Source organism: Pan troglodytes, chromosome 10 (assembly GCF_028858775.2).
Source record: "Pan troglodytes isolate AG18354 chromosome 10, NHGRI_mPanTro3-v2.0_pri, whole genome shotgun sequence".
NCBI lineage: Eukaryota > Metazoa > Chordata > Mammalia > Primates > Hominidae > Pan > Pan troglodytes.
The window spans coordinates 86,474,131-86,484,658 of record NC_072408.2 but is presented as its reverse complement, the minus strand read 5'-3'; the positions used below and the strand labels follow the sequence as shown (position 1 = coordinate 86,484,658).

General features: G+C 35.6%; 1 protein-coding gene across 3 annotated transcripts in view; it reads left to right on the top strand.

The window, feature by feature from the left end:
- PAWR (pro-apoptotic WT1 regulator) overlaps nt 1-10,528 on the top strand; it is a 100,688-nt gene that overhangs the window by 1,618 nt on the left and 88,542 nt on the right. The window lies entirely within an intron of this gene.

The window sequence follows — 10,528 nt, the reverse complement described above, 5'->3', positions numbered from 1 at the left end:
CTGGTAAAACATTTTTACTAAGTGTATAATCACACCTCCCTCTACCAGAAACAAGACAAAACAATCTCAAACAAGTTTTGGTTACTTTGATAGTAGCTCATGGATTTGAGGAAGTGGTTCAACTACCTTGTTTCACCTAAAATAGTTGCATCTTTTTCTCATTGACTCTTTAGCTTTCACTTTTTCTTCTCCTGGCTTTCTAATTTTACTCAACTTTAATTGTGGTTTAAGTAGAAGCATTTGCAATAAGTTAGGGTGTATATTAAATATACCTAAATTTTTAGTATTATGATTTCCATACCTGTTAAATCATAGTGTGTCTTTGTAGGATGTATTTATATGAGCGTTTCAGAGATTTTTATCAGCCAGCAAAACTGTCCTCTGCGGTTTGCTACTTGCACAAAAGATCTGTTATTCATTAAATTGTTTTAGAAGGAATTCGTAAGAGTGGTAATCAAATTTCTAGGTTTTTTTTTTTTTTTTAGTTAAAAATATGAAGATTAAGGGGAAATTGAAGACAAGGCTTTGGAAAAGCTACATTCCTCAACTTGATTTTTAAAAGTAGCTGATGATCCAAATAAAAGAATTTGTCATTTTCAATCTTTTCCTCATTGTTCATCTGACAGCGGTCTTATTTTGGGAAATATCTTGGCAGATGTTAAACTTCACTTTTTTTCTGGCTGCATGTGCTAAAATTATTTTTCAAGTACTTTTTTTTTTTTTAAACAAGGGTAATGTTTACTGGGGGAAGTAAGTAGAGTGTATCTTGTGAGATCCTAAGAAACATCTTTTGTTAATACCCCTGCTTTGAGTAAGAGAACATAGTGCTGAGAATGTAGATGACTTCCCACTACAATGGAGTCTAATGCTCTGGAATGTTTTTCGTTTGGGTGTTGGCAACTCCTAAATTTAATCTTCCTTAAAAACAAACAAACCAAGGGTACCTTTTTTTTTGTCTGTGGAATTTGAACCTTTTTATTGAATAGGGAATTGAGGACTGCTTTCTTTTAGTGGTAACTATGGCTCTGTCCGTTTCAAGCTGCAGGACCCAACAAAACAGTAATGCTTCACTACAGTATCTAATTAACAGACATACTTCTTGAGCGCCTCCTCCTCGTATTTTCTTATTTTTCAAAACAACTTATGTATTTCAGATTATTTTAATAGTGGTAAAATATATGATGCAAAACTTTAAAGCTGAGCCATTTTCATGTGTTTATATTGTTGCTTTTTTAGAATTGTGCCATTTCTCCTGGTAGTTTCAACATTGAGAATACCAGTTGCTGTGGAGTTTCTTGTGTAATATTTAATTTAGCACCCCTGTTTTAAAAAGTCATACATATTTTGCAAATTTTTCGGGTATGAAAATAAGTAAAAAGATGAAAATGACCAATCTCTTTATATTCAAAAGTAGACTTTATTTTATCTAATGTCGAGTAAGACTCTTATTTTCAGACATGATTCCCAACCAAGTTTGTATTAGTAGATTAACATGTAGTTCATATGTAGAGATCTGGTTTTAATGGTGGATAAACATTAAGTTCCTTCAAGGAAGTACTTATGAAACATCTGTGTGATACATTTATTGTGACTTTCATTACCTCACTTTACTGGTTATAGAGTGTATATATAATACTGTTATAAAGGTACCTGACAGCAGCTAAAGATACCAGAATTGACTAGAAGATAGTTATAGGCAAGGAACCAGGTCAAAAACCAAAACTAGCTATTTGGGAGGTAGGAAAGTGGGTGGTTACTGCATGTGATGGCTAAAGTCGAACTATCCAGAGCTTCTTTAATGAGATAAAATTTACTAAGAGATTTAAGAAAAATATCCTTTTTTCTAAATTTTTACATTTTCTATTTTTTGGTAGTAATTCACCTGAACTGGGTAATTTGGACGTGGCATACTTCTTGCCAGTAATTTTTGTGTGTGTTTATCAGATCAGTCAAATGTGTATTACATACCTGTTAAAGACACTATCCTTAAGCAGTGGAGAAAATAAGAACACGGCAGTGTATATTCTCAAGGAGCAAGGCTATAACCTAGGAAGAAGGATAAGGCATAATTACATGAAAAAATTTAAGTACTGAGTTAACAGTTTAAAAGCCATCTTAATGAAGCATGTAACTATTTATTGGACATAGTGTGTGTTTAAAAAGGGGAGATGATTGGGCTGGGAGAAGCTATTGAGGATGAGAATCTTGACCTGAGTCTTAAACTTTTCAGTACCTGTATATTTTCACATATGTTCTCACATATGTACATGTATACATAATTGTTTGTATAGTATATTAAGTACCAGCATGCAGTGGTTCTTAACTTGAGCAGCACATTGATAGCATGTTAGGATCTTTAAAAAAATGTTTGCTCATGCTAATTCAATTCCGTGCCCTCTTTGTCCCTTCACCCCACCCTGTAATATTGAATGGGTCTGGGATGGATCCCAGGCATTAATATTTTTATAAGTTCCCCATTTGATTCAAATGTGAGTCAGTGATAACAACTGTTGGACTGCAGTCTGGGTATAGAAATGAATAGGACATAAGCCTTGCCCACGAGGTGCTCTCAGGTAATATAAGGAAATGTGAAAAGTAGAGTAGTAAGTATAGCTTAGTGCCTGAGCAGGGTACCTAACCCAGGGAGGAGGAGTGATAGTTGAAGAAAGCTTCCTAGACAGTTACATACTTCTTTTCAGGGGGTTTGTGAAGTTACTGCCATTGAGTAGGGTTGTGTGAATGGGTTAATGGAGATGGTTGCCATAGAAAATGTAATCTTTGAATAGGTAGAGGTGGCACTGAAGTTTTGGTTTAAATATAAAAGTTAACATATACAGTATTTAAAACTTCTGTTTTAAAATAGTGGTTGGCTAAAGTGGTTTAGCTTTAGTGGTTGGCTAAAGTGCTTTATGTACTGAAGTTCACAGCAATCTCATGTAGTAGTTACACTGTTTATCCCTATTTCCAGAGGAGAAAATGAAGACTTAGAGCTTAAATGATTCAAGATCACATAGAAAGTAACTGATAGAGCAATATTTTAAACATTTTTGTGTATTTTGTGTGTATGTATATATCTAGGGAAAGGGGAGTTTTTAAAAATTAACCTACTTTTCATTATTCAGCATATTTCCCTAGATTTTTACATAACTTTATTAAAGATTATCTTAAGTAATTTAAACATCTGAATGAGGAAAACAGTAAAGGTATGGAATTGAATAGAATTTCAGGTCAAATTTGTGGACTCAGAGATTGCCTCTGACGCTCTAACCTATAGAGTGGCAAAATTTTGAACACCAGGCTCTCGGCAAAACGTAAATTTATTTTTGGCTAGTGGTCAGCAAATGTGAATCTTTGATTTTACTTAAGTGATATATTGTTTTTCTATCAAGATGGGGTCATGACACCTACTCCATAGTTTGAAATCGTGTTGGTGAAAGGGAAGATAAAGGAGCATTTAACATATAGAAAGCACTTTTAAGTGAACACAGGTTAGGTCATAATTATTTAGTATGTTTATTGGACATTATATATAGGACAAGTTCCACTTAGTAAACTTTATAAATCCAGGTGGATTAAGAAATGCCTTTTGTTATTCCCATTATGCTCCAGACTGTCTACCTTTCTGTGTGATGAGTCAGGAGAGAAACTAATAATGTCTCAGAGTTGGAGAAAATTTGATTTGTGAATGGGGTAGATATAGTGTAAACACTGAGACTGTTTAGTGTAAAACCTGGGCTGATATTAGCCCAGCTTTCCTAAATGTTTGAGCTCACTGGTAAAGTAACTTGAAATTTTAATATTATCGGGATTTGTACTGAGTTGTCTGAGCTGGGATGCCATTTCTCATAAAAATAATAATTACATAATTAAAGTAGATGACATTTATGGTGTGCTTATTAAGTGCCAGGCACTGTTCTAAGCACTTGACATACATTAGTGCATTTAATTCTCACCACAGCCCTATGGGAAAATGGGGAAGAGAAGGTATGTTACTTGCTTCAGGTCATACATGTAGTGAGAAGTAGATTAGAGATAGTTTGCACTCACAGTCTTGTGCATAATAAACTATCTGACTACACTTTAGTGTATTACATACTGTATACCTAGTTTAAGAAATACAAAGAATATTTTAGTGTTAAATTGTTAGTATATGACTATAGAATTTAAAAATAGCCCTATTTATAGAAGATAGATGAAGTGAGACTTTAATGGAAAATTTTGAGAACAAATGAATATATAAACACTGGCATTAAAATTCTTATTTAAAAGCATTATCAAGCTAGTGGCCTGTTTATACTATTTTCTTTCTTTCTTTCTTTCTTTCTTTTTTTTTTTTTTTGAGATGGAGTCTTGCTCTGTTGCCCAGGCTGGAGTACAGTGGCATGTGGTGTGATCTCAGCTCACTGCAGCCTCCACCTCCCGGGTTCAAGCAATTCTCCTGCGTCAGTCTCCCAAGTAGCTGGGACTGCAGGTGTGCACCATCATGCCTGGCTAATTTTTGTCATTTTAGTAGAGATGGTGTTTCACCATGTTGGCCAGGCTGCTCTCAAACTTCCAGCCTCAAGTGATCTACCCGCCTCAGCCTCCCAAAGTGCTTGGATTACAGGTGGGAGCCACCGTACCAAGCCTATCTATGCTATTTATTATTTCTGCATTTTTTTTTTAGCACCTATGATGTGTGCCAGAAAATAATTATGCCATTTAATAGCAAGGTTGATATAATGTTTTATAAGTATAAAATTATTGGCAAATATTAGGGTTTGACATTTTCTCAGTGCTTTTTTTTTCCTTTTTTAAAAATTGAGATATAATTCACATACAATAAAATTTACCCTTTTAAAGTGTACAGTTCAGTGGTTTTTTAGTATTCACACGGTGTGCTCTTAAGTGCTTTTATATTTTCATCTTTATTTTTCATTATGTTCTTAGAACCTCTGGTCCCTAAATTTTAGCTTTCCTTTCAGTAAAGTGATATCGTATTCAAATTATGAGAAGCCATTAACTTAAAATAATTTAATATCAGCCTTTCCCACTTTACAGAGAAAATGAAATTATGGTAGGATCTCCTCAATTTTAAGTTTCTTAAAACTTGGGCACCTACTACCATTTGTTTGCAGTGGAGTTTAGTATAATAGGTATTTATTAGGTTGGTGCAAAAGTAATCACAGTTTTTGCCATTGAAAGTAATGGCACCAGCCTAATAGTTGGATTACTTTTGCAAAAACCTAACAATTTAACTGAGTGTAATACTTTCACCTTAATAAAATTTTTACATATCTTTCGTGGAGATCTGCAAAGCTCTGTCATCTAAACATTTGGGAACATTGATTCAGAGTAAAAAAAAAAAAAAAAAAAAGGAGTTTCCACTGCTTACCACTTTAGTTACAGTACTAGAATCAGTGTCCTAAAAGATGTTTCTGGGGGGACCATCTCTACCAGTATCACTTTTGCCATTTATTTAAAATCAGATTTCTGGGATCCACCCCAGTCTGGGTTAGGGATGTTATCTGAGAGTCTGCATTTTAACTTGAGTGATTTTGGTACACACTAAAGTTTGGGAAGAACTAACTTAAATACCCTGTACTAGTTTACTGATCCGTCAAATGAAATGAATGCTGGTTATCTAACAGGATTGTTACATGAATTAAATAAAATGATGTTTGTGAAAATGTTATAAAAATGCCCAAATCAGAAATTGTAGTTACTGTATAGGTTAATTTCCTATGAGGTTGCTAAACATTTTCATTTTTTTCTTCCAATTTAAAACTGTGCATATTTTAACAGACAGGTTGAGCTACTTGGAAATTCAAAGTACTTTAAACATTTATGTAATGTCACATACTTAGTGCAAAATGCTCTGTCTGCTTTGCCTCTTTTCCAGAATTTAGACAAGTCTAGACTACAGAAACACCTCAAATAGTTAATGCGTAATTAGAACTTTACTTTCATTCATTTTTAATTTTTACATATCTTTAAGTGAAAGCATATACTTGTGTTTATAAATGTATTTGATAATTAGCAACTCAAACTTTTAAAGCATTGTGTTTGCCATCTTATCAAACTACTATCAAGTGCAAACATTTTTCCCATTGATTACAAATCTTAACATGTTAGACCTATAGGCATCCTTGACTGGCAATTGATTTTGAACATATTTGGTTAACTGCTGAGTCAACTTTCTGTTTAGATCTTAGGCAAATGTGTTATAGCCATATACCTACATGTATAGAATTGAGCCTCAGCCACCTGTTACATTCTCCTTAGGCTATGTAAAAATACACAGGGCACCATGGCTGAATGACATTGTAGGAATATTTAAATTCTAAAAGCAGCAAAATCACACACTTCAAAGGTAGAAAGAGCTCCAGCAAGTTCAAATCTTAGCGTGTCAGTTGACTAGTAAAATGTTTATTCTGTGATAGTTTTTGGAGATTTTGTCCAGCAAAATTTTGTGGGTCACAGTGTATTTTTCAATGATAGTCTCATTTATTTTAAGTAGTTGAAGAAATAGGGCAGTTGTATTCTGAAAATTAATATTTTGTTAGGTTTTGCTGAAGTGAACAGATAGGAGAGAATTTATATTGTGGATTACAATTCTGTGGCAGCTGAAACTTTGTTTTCAGGCTCTTCATAATAAATTCTGTGGGGCCAGGTGCCATAGCTCACACCTCTAATGCTACCACTTTGAGAAGCTAAGGTGGGAGAATCAATTGAGCCCAGGAGGTCGAGCCTGCAGTGAGCCGTGACTGCTCAACTACACTACAGCCTGGGTGACAAAGTGAGACCCTGGCTGAGAAAAACCCAAACAAAACAAAACTCTAGGGGGACTAAGAGAATAGGATAAATAAACATAATAATATACAGTTTGAAATACAGAACTGAAACATGAAATTAACTTAAAAAGACATCTTTCAGACTAAGCTTATCTATGGTCATGTAAGCAAACTACTTAATATTTTAGAATTTGCAGGTTACATAAAGTATCAATTGATTTTCTATTATTTTGGAGTTTTTTCCAGAATATTTTTAGTAGTATTTAAAAAGAATGTAAATCTCAGAACAGAGTTAACATTCAGAAGATGGTGCTTGAGGAATAGGAATAAAAAGTACGATTATATTAGCTGAAATAATCAAAGAAGTTACTTTAGGTTTCAAATTCTTGAAAGACTTCTCCATATCCTATAATGTAAGCAAAAGTTGATGCAAATCAAATTTATGTAATCCTAATTTTTTTCTGCTAGTAGAAGTAATGTGTTAAAAAGGCAGTGTGTTCACTGTAGTTCTCTCATGGAAATAAATCCAAGGAAAGGTAGAAAAACCTGTTATCTTATACATATTAATATTTGTGTTTCTATTCTTATTTCTGTGAATCTACTTGAGAAATGGAACCACACTATCGATTTGTGTGTATACTTAACCACTCATCATGAGTATTTTTATGATGTTATTCTATAACTTCAAAAATAGGGGTGGATGTGTATCTTTTGTTGTATGTTTTTTAGAGACAGGGATCTTGCTTGTTCCCCAGGCTGCAGTACTATGGTGTGATCACTCAGCCTCAAACTCCTGGGCTCAAGTGATCCTATTGCCTCAGCCTACCAAGCAGCTGAGAGTACAGGCATGAGCCACCATGTCCAGTTGGATGCATGTGTTTTGTGCTGTTTGATATTAAAATACTTAACCATTACTTCATTGGGAAAGGATCTTACTGCTTATCTGCCTTATTATGTGGCTTTTTGATTAGCCCATAAATAGTCTTAGATAAATAGCCCTTTCCTTTCCTTTCCTCCCCTCCTCTCCCCTCCCCTCCCCTCCCCTCCCCTCTTCTCCTTTTTTCTGAGACAGGATCTCTGTCACCCAGGCTCAGTGCAGTGGCACGATCATGGCTCACTGCAGACTCAACCTCCTGAGTTCAAGAGATCCTCTCACGTGAGCCTCCTGAGTAGCTGGGACTGCAGGCTTGCACCACCACATCGGGCTAATTTTTTAATTTGTTTGTAGAGATGGGGTCTCAGTATGTTGCTGGTCTTGAACTCCTACACGCAAATGCTTCTCTCACCTTGGCCTCTCAAAGTGTTGTTGGGATTACAGGTGTGAGCCACTCCACCTGGTCTATTTTTTTCTTTTCATATATTGTGTTTCCTGAAACATTGCTCAGGAAAAGTGTTTGTGCCATTGAAAGAGTCTCATAGGTTCAGATAATTGTGAAGGATGACCAGAGGTTTTTTCTTTTTTTAAACCTCTATAACCTTTGATTTCACTGGGAAGTTGGTGGTTGGAGCTGGAGTAATTATAAATATATGTATGCTGTAGCTGAAATAAGTTCCTGAAACTCATCATGGTATGCAAAATTGTGCAGTAAAAACTGTAGGGCATATGTGAAAATGGAGTTTGGGGCATAACACTCAAAAAGTTTGTCAATGGCATTTAAAAAGATAGAAACCTAATAAAAACTAGCAGTTTCACACATGTTAAATGCTTAATAAGTACATAAATACTACAACAAATATGACACTTTACTTTGAAAAATACCTAAACTTTTCAAAAAGTGTTAGAAGGATCCCAGCTTGTGAATTACTGTAAAATGGTAGGAGGAAGGTTATCTGAAATTGGAGTGAGAGTGTTACACCAGATGTGGATGGGTGTAGCTCATAACGTATGCAGTGAACTGACGTAACTGGCAGATGTTTGAGGTGTGTATGCATATATTTCTACGTGACTGGGTTGCAGTTATCTGTGCCTGCTGAGCATTTCTTGCATTTGAACATAAGCAAACACAAAATTAGTGTTATTCTCAACTTGTTCCCTAACATGTGTTCATATCAGTGGCATTGGGACAAATCCATGTTTTTCTAAACAAATGTTATAGTGCATATATGTTTACCCATACATAGATATCTGTATCCCCATCAATCTGTCTAAAATACGTAAAACGTAAAAACATAGAAAACAATGGCTTGGGAAGATCAATCCAAGTAATGACATAGAGGTAAGGTATAGGAAGCAGAGAAATGGGAGTACTCATATAAGAGTATACTAATAATGATCGCTAGGGCAATGGTGGTAGAAAAGGAAAGAAAGAATAGATTTCAGAGATATTTCATTGGCATTAAAAATTACATAACTGGATGTTTTGCGCTGGAAAAGTGTTTAGAGATCATCTAGCCCATTACAAAAAACAAAACATTAATGTAGTCTTTCCAGAAAGCTTTTACCTCAAAACTTAAGTTGCATTTCAACCTCAACCTTTTTCCTCTAGCTGAGTCTAGCATATCCCCCACTGCTCCTGGCCCCACCAGGCTAATACTACCGCCGTATCAGGGATTTTATTTTGTTACCTCTTACTTAAATACTCAGCCTCTACCTCCTGGTTCATCTTGTCATGCAGAAATGTTCCCTTAATTTTGCTTTACCTTCAGCTTACTGTTTTTTCTCCATAATTGGTCAGTTTCTTAAAGGCAACATTTTCACCTGCTGACTGTTCATTTCTTACTACTGTATTGAAATTCATCTCTCTAAGGTTGCCTGTGACCTTTTTTTTGTACCAGTGTCACCAAACTTGTGACCTCTTAATTGCCAAATGTGACAGCTTCTTTCATTCCATTTGTCCTCTCTGTAGCATTTGCCCTGTCACTCCTCTCATATGCTGCAGCATTTTTTATAGATTCTTTTATAAGAATCTGTATGTAAATGTTTCTTCAGAAACATTTGAATGCCTGTTGTGTGCCCCAGGCTCAGTGCTGTGTGATAGAAAATATTCACCAGTCTTTAAGGAACTTCTAATCTTTCAGGGAAAGAGATAAATAATTAGAGTTTAGTATAATAACAACTATGATGGAGAAAAGAGCAAAGTACTGAACTAGCACAGAAAAGGGGGCCATGGGCCGGGCACAGTGGCTTTCACCTGTAATCTCAGCAGATTGGGAGATTTAGGCAGGAGGATTGCTTGAGCCCAGGAATTTTAGGCTGCCGTTAGCTATGATAATGCCACTGCACTTCAGCCTGGGTGACAGAGTGAGACCTTGTCTCTAACCACCATCCTGTGCCTCCCACCCCCGCCAAAAAAAAAAAAAATACCCTAAAGGGAGCCATTAATTAAGGAAGTCAGTAAAGGCTTTACATAACATGAGGTGGTATTATGCTTTAGGTCTCAGTTGGTAAGAAAGATTCTCCAAGTGAAGAGGGGAACAGGGTAACATTTCAGGTAGAGCAAATAGCACGTGCAAAGGCAGAGAACTGGGAAGTAATAGAAACAATAACTTTATATTGCATGCCTGCTGTATGTCCAGAACTGCACAGAGGGCTTTCCATGGGTTACATCTAATCTTCACATTAACTCATGAGGTAGGTTTTTATATTTATCATTTTATAAGATGAGGAAGTTGAGCCTCAAAGAAGTTATGACTTGCCCAAAGGCCATCCTGGCAGAACTTGGCTTTGACTCCAGGTCTGTTTGGGTGCCAGTGCCCACACATTGGTTATCATTGTTGGAAATAAGCAGGATATGTTCTAACAGAGGAAATGGTGA